Source organism: Camponotus vicinus, unplaced genomic scaffold (genome assembly GCF_025532165.1).
Source record: "Camponotus vicinus isolate PSW18456_S1 unplaced genomic scaffold, iyCamVici1.0 SCAF_13, whole genome shotgun sequence".
Taxonomy (NCBI): Eukaryota; Metazoa; Arthropoda; class Insecta; order Hymenoptera; family Formicidae; genus Camponotus; species Camponotus vicinus.
Window position 1 is genome coordinate 2668509 of NW_028141949.1, and position 5797 is coordinate 2674305.

Sequence of the window (5797 nt, forward strand, 5' to 3'; positions counted from 1 at the left end):
GATAAAGTTATAAATAATTCCGATAACCATATGACCACACCAGACTTTTCTACTCGACACGAAGCACAAAAAGGTATTATCGCAATATATTTCGTAATTCAAATACAGAGAGGCGTCAAAAATTCAAAATTGCTATTACGAGCATGAGAGAACATTAGTTTGCGTTTTCTTATCGGGAAATATTATATATTAAGTAAAGAGAATATTGTAAATAATAAGGAGAGGATATCTGTTGCTTATAATACAAGAGAGAAATTTCTTTCTTTTACAAAATTTAAATTTGAATATTATATATCTTATATTATGTATGTGTATTGTAATTTTATAAATATTGTTAAAATAATCTTAATACAAATAAAATCGCAGCTTAATAAATTAAAAATGGAAATAACATTCTAATATAATATAAAAAGATGTAGTAATAATATTTTAAAAATTACTTTTACTAAAAAAACACACATCATTTCGTTAAATCAAAATCTATTATAAAAGTGACAAAAGAAAAAAAATTATTACTTTTCATTCTGGAGGTGCATTATTATCCGTACTTTAAAAATTATTTGTACTTATAATTTTTCGATTTTATATTTCTTTTTAAGAATACAATTATATATTTAAAAATACAATTATATATTTTATTGCAGATCATGGGACTTCTAAAAAATTTGTTGCTGCTTGTTTCGTTGATTTATAATAACAAAGCAAAAAGACAGAATTCATTTCGAGGAACAATATCGGGATGAAAACGTAAATGTTTCAATATTATGCAACTCTAAGTGCATATAATTCTGAACGTTTAAAAGCACGAGTCTTCTAATCGACTATGCGCAAATACGGTACGTTAATTTTGGTTGCTTCTAAAATTTCGCTTCACAGTTTCACGGTTTCGACAAGAGAAACAGTAATCTCAACAATAGGTCTTTTCACTAAGAAGAGCATTTGAAGCACTCTCGGGATAATTAGTATTATTTTCATTGTTCTACATTACGCGAAAGATTGTTCCAAACGTGATGACTATATTATGCTAAAAAATAAACATTTACCTCAAATATAGTACATCTCTTTGCATGCGATTATATTTATGAAAAAAAAAATAATTATGACAAAAATTGTTTTCGAAAAAATCGGAAATTTTAAATTGCGCGATACAGGCAAACTGTGCTGCTGTAGTACCAGCTATTTTCTTAAAGCGAAAGATTTTCTCGTGAATAATGATTGCATAGCTTTTAAAAGCTATAGCATAATGGAAATTTTGCATAGCCTTTGTCGGAAAATATTTTAAAATGTATAACTATCCGACTAAGCTTTACAGATTTAACCGAACTTTATTATTTTTACAGAATAACGAATCTCTCAACGATTGCGAGAACTTTACATACTTAACTGCAAACTTTGTACTAAAATATCTGGCAAGTTTGGGAGAAAAGTATCTTATCTTTTTATCCGCTCCATATTTTATATCTGTGTATGGCTATGTCGAAGATATCAGCGAACTATGCCATATACAAGTTCTTCCGAGTTTCGCAATTCTCTCGCGTGCGATGTTCGTTTTCTCACATATTAATAAAAAAAACCTTGGGAAAGTCGAAAAGCAATTTACGGGCACAGCGAGAGATTTTGTATTCCTTTTTCTTTCTTTTTTTTTTACTTTCTTGAGTAGAGTCGATAAAAGCGAGAACTCCCGATGGAGTGGCCGAAACGCAATTTTTGCAGAACTTTGGTCCTTTTCCGCGCAAAACTTTCAACCGATACTTTTTCAAATCGATTGAATTACAAGGGTATACGTTCCGTCTCGAACTATTTCAATACGACCTTTAAAAAGCGCATTAAGGGATCGCGAAAGTTTGGCACTTCTCCGTTTAGTCTCCATGAAACTCAATAAGAATCTTCGCTAATGCTACATCAAATGGCTATACACAAATGGGAAGAAAAAATAAAGCGATCTCATTATCAAATATTATCTTACAGAAATTATTTAGAAACAAAACTGGAATGTTTTTTAGAATTAAATAATTTACGCTTAATATTATATTCGCAGATTTCCATTTTTATTGCGCCAAATCAATCCGGGGCGCAAAATCCGCGAGATATTTTCGTGTCTGATTGATATATGGGAACATATCCACAGGATATGTCGGCGTTGGACGAGTATAACTTCTCGACAGAACGCTTAAAGCGTGATTCGCGGGGCGAATTTTCCCAGGCACAATAGTCCCGTATGCCCTTTCCATGATCGACTACGAAACTGGCTGCGAGACTGTGATTCCCCGGGGATACACGGCAACGTTTTCGTATTTTCAGGACGGTCCAACGACGAAGGCGATAAAATGAAACGGCGCGGATTCCTCGCGAATGGCCGCGGGGGGCCTCGTCGCTTTTACTATCGCTGGTAATCTCAGTCTCTTTCTTTTTCCGTCTCTCTCTTTCTCTCTAGCTATTGTAAAAATATACTTTCTTCCACCGTAAAGACGTAAGCAAGCTTCCCCTCGCCTTCTTGAATGCGAGCACGTATACAGGCTGATCTATTTAGGGCATGAAACGCGATTATAGCAACAATTAGGGGGAAAGTCCGAGTAAATAAGAGAAGCTATCTGGAATAAATTGAACAAATTAGGGAGGATATAGAAGTCCTTTTGTTATATATTTTTTAAATAATGAAGTTAATTTATCTTTTTTCCTGTTTTGAATAAAAGCGAATCATTTATATATACGATTAATTTAATTTATATTTATTTTTAGGCACTCTTCTCTGTTGTAGGATTAGCGAAAAATTTCTCTCTGATACGAAACATGAATCTCCTAATAAATTTATATAAACTAATTATAAACTATATTATGCATATTTTTAAAAAAGTATCCATTTAATATTAAGTAGAGCCTCTTGTTAATAAATTAATTAATGTATGCACGACGAAAATAATAGTTACATTTTATTTAAAATTCTCATACATTAAGCTTCTCTCTTATAATACGAGTTTGAAATTTTTATTAAAGTAATAATTAAATTACGTTAGAAATTTGGAAGGATTGTTATATGGGAGCATGAAATTTCTCATTTGTCATGCGCAATATTGAGTGAACATCGAAGGCCCGTTTCGAGGGGCACTCGATCACGAGCGACATATAACGCGTTGCTAAGTTTCTCCGCGCATTTTAAATTTGCGCGTTGTCGCTCCATCGCTCCGGGCGATCCATCATCTTCTTGTCGACGAAAACTCAAGCCCACGACTAATACGAAGCAACCATCGTTGCTATTTCGCTATCTCATTTCGCATCAAGAGTAATGCACATATCCGACAAAACTAACAGTGGCCGCAACTTTGTTGCCACGAGACTGACTGCGGTCAAATAAATGACTAAATATAACACGTAGCCTGGAGAAACACGCTCGTCGGTCAAAATCAGATGTACGCAGAATGTAAATGTGGTATAAATCAAGATACGAACGTAATGTGATATGCAAAATATAAATATGACGTTAGTGTGATTATTATTACAAATCTGACGTAAGGGAGAATTGATTGATAACTGGAAATATTTTCCACGGATCGCAGTGATACATAAAACTACGTATATTATTTCTCTTGCCCTCAGAAATTGAGATATGTTAGAATGTCTATTTCACCAACGTCAATTTCTACAAGTTCGACAACAAGAAAAAAATATGAGTATTTTTTCATGCTAAATACGGTTTCAATTTGCTTCGTCATGTCACAATTTTGCCAATTCTCATTATTACTGTGGGAAGTAACTAATTTAATTCTTTTGATAAGTCATATTTTTAAGCTGCGCTCTGTATGAGAGACATATACAATCGTTTCACGTTCCATAAATCGATCTTTCACACGCGAACGCTGCCAGTTCGCGTTCCAATATCTAAGCTATAATTTTAATGAAATTCCTGAGAGCGCATCGCGGTCTCCGAATTTCAATCCTCTATAAATAACGGGTCAGTTCTCGACGCGAGTGGCTGCGGGAGAATATCCGCGTCGTCGCCGATATTTTATTTTTCCCTCGGTCCAGGAACGCGGTCAAAGCGGCTCTCGTCGGGATAAAAAAAAGGGAGTATCACGAAACAGAAAATAGCGCGCGCGGGCAGGAAAAGTGCATGCCGGCAGATGAAAATTCCCGGGGGATAATAGAAATTTTTCGTTGAGAGACGAACGCGTCTCACGTGCACGCGTGTAAACGCGCGAGAAAATTCGAATTGGCGATCGAAATTGGCATTCGTGTTCGCAATATGTTCCCGCGGAAAATCTAAAACAAAATCGGAATTAAATCGATCTTATAATTCTTTATATATTGCGTATGAAACTTAATAATCCTCTTTAATAATTAGAGATTTTAATTTTTTAATAATCCTCCAATGAGATATTTCAAACACATTTTTCTTTCGTCAAGTTGAGGTAAAATTTAAATAGCGCATGTTTTCTTATTTCGATAATTAAAATTTGTTGTGTTGAACTATTCTTGCAAGAGCGAAAGCGATTGGAAAATCCATCGATCGGTCACAAACCTCGCGACGATGCGATAATTGCCACAGCAAAATTTAGATTCGCATCGGCCATCATCGAACAAAGAGAGGGAGAGAGAGAGAGAAATTACGTATTAATAATTTATCGTTTTGCAGGTAACAATAAATAACAAATACATACCTAGTCGATTGTTTATTACACGCATGGTCATTTAATCGCAATTTTATAGAGGTCATTCGTTTAATTCGCGCATTTACGATTAATTCTGTATGGAATAACAGTCCTAGCATTTCATTCCTTCCCTTCCGACAAGATAATTACTTTAGTATACCTACTGTGCGCCGGTATATATGAGAATATTTAATAACGTGTTCTCACGCATATATGATTCGCGCGTTAATTAATATCCCTTCGCGGACCGCGAACGTTGCAAGATTTATGGCTCGCGAGGTATAGCAGAAATTTTCCTGACACGCGGGAATGAAATGCGGAATTACTATACCGGGGGTCTTAGTGCACCATTTACGTTACGTACAAGCGAGAATATGAGAGAAGCGGCGGGACAACAGAAATTCTCGCGCGGCAGCAGCTGGTGTCCCACGAAAGTTCCACACGTTTCGCCGACGATGGGATTTTTACTTGTTCATATCCTCGGCTGATGAATTAAGATGCCGTCAGCAATAATTTCTCAAAACCGCCTTTGCATTTAACCGATAAATTAATGAAGAAATAATTATTAAAGTAATTTAATTATTAAAGTAAATTATTTAAGTCATATTGTGCGTCGCGGATAATAATTATGAGCTTTGAAACTTTTTGGGTTTATGTACTTCAATATCAATGTACTGACGCAATATACTGTAGATTTATAAATATTATGTTATAAATATGAAAAGAGTAAGAAAGTTTTGTCTGGTGAATGAGACTGCACACAAATATACATATATTTAAAAAATATATAATTATAGGTATATAAGGATATTAACATTTTATTTAAAAATTAAATTGCTCTCCTGCCTGCTAAAGTATTCATTCCATGTGAAAAAATCTAGCTATTTATTTCAATTATACTATTTATTTTTGACTAAAAATAAAATAATTTTAAATCTTATATTATTTAAGTAATTATTTTTGCATCTTCTGGAAATTGACTCATTACTATTGGATCTACATTATTAATTTATATTATTTATCTATATTATTGATTATATGTGAAAAAAGATTTGGATATTTCATTCCAATTATATTATTTCCTCTTGAATAAAGATAAAATAATTTTAAATATTATATTTAATTAATTATTTATTGCATCTTCTGTGGAA

General features: G+C 33.6%; 1 protein-coding gene across 6 annotated transcripts in view; it reads left to right on the forward strand.

Annotated features, from left to right (window-relative positions):
• Positions 1-5797, forward strand: part of LOC145964605 (cell adhesion molecule Dscam2) — a 216202-nt gene that overhangs the window by 68383 nt on the left and 142022 nt on the right. The window lies entirely within an intron of this gene.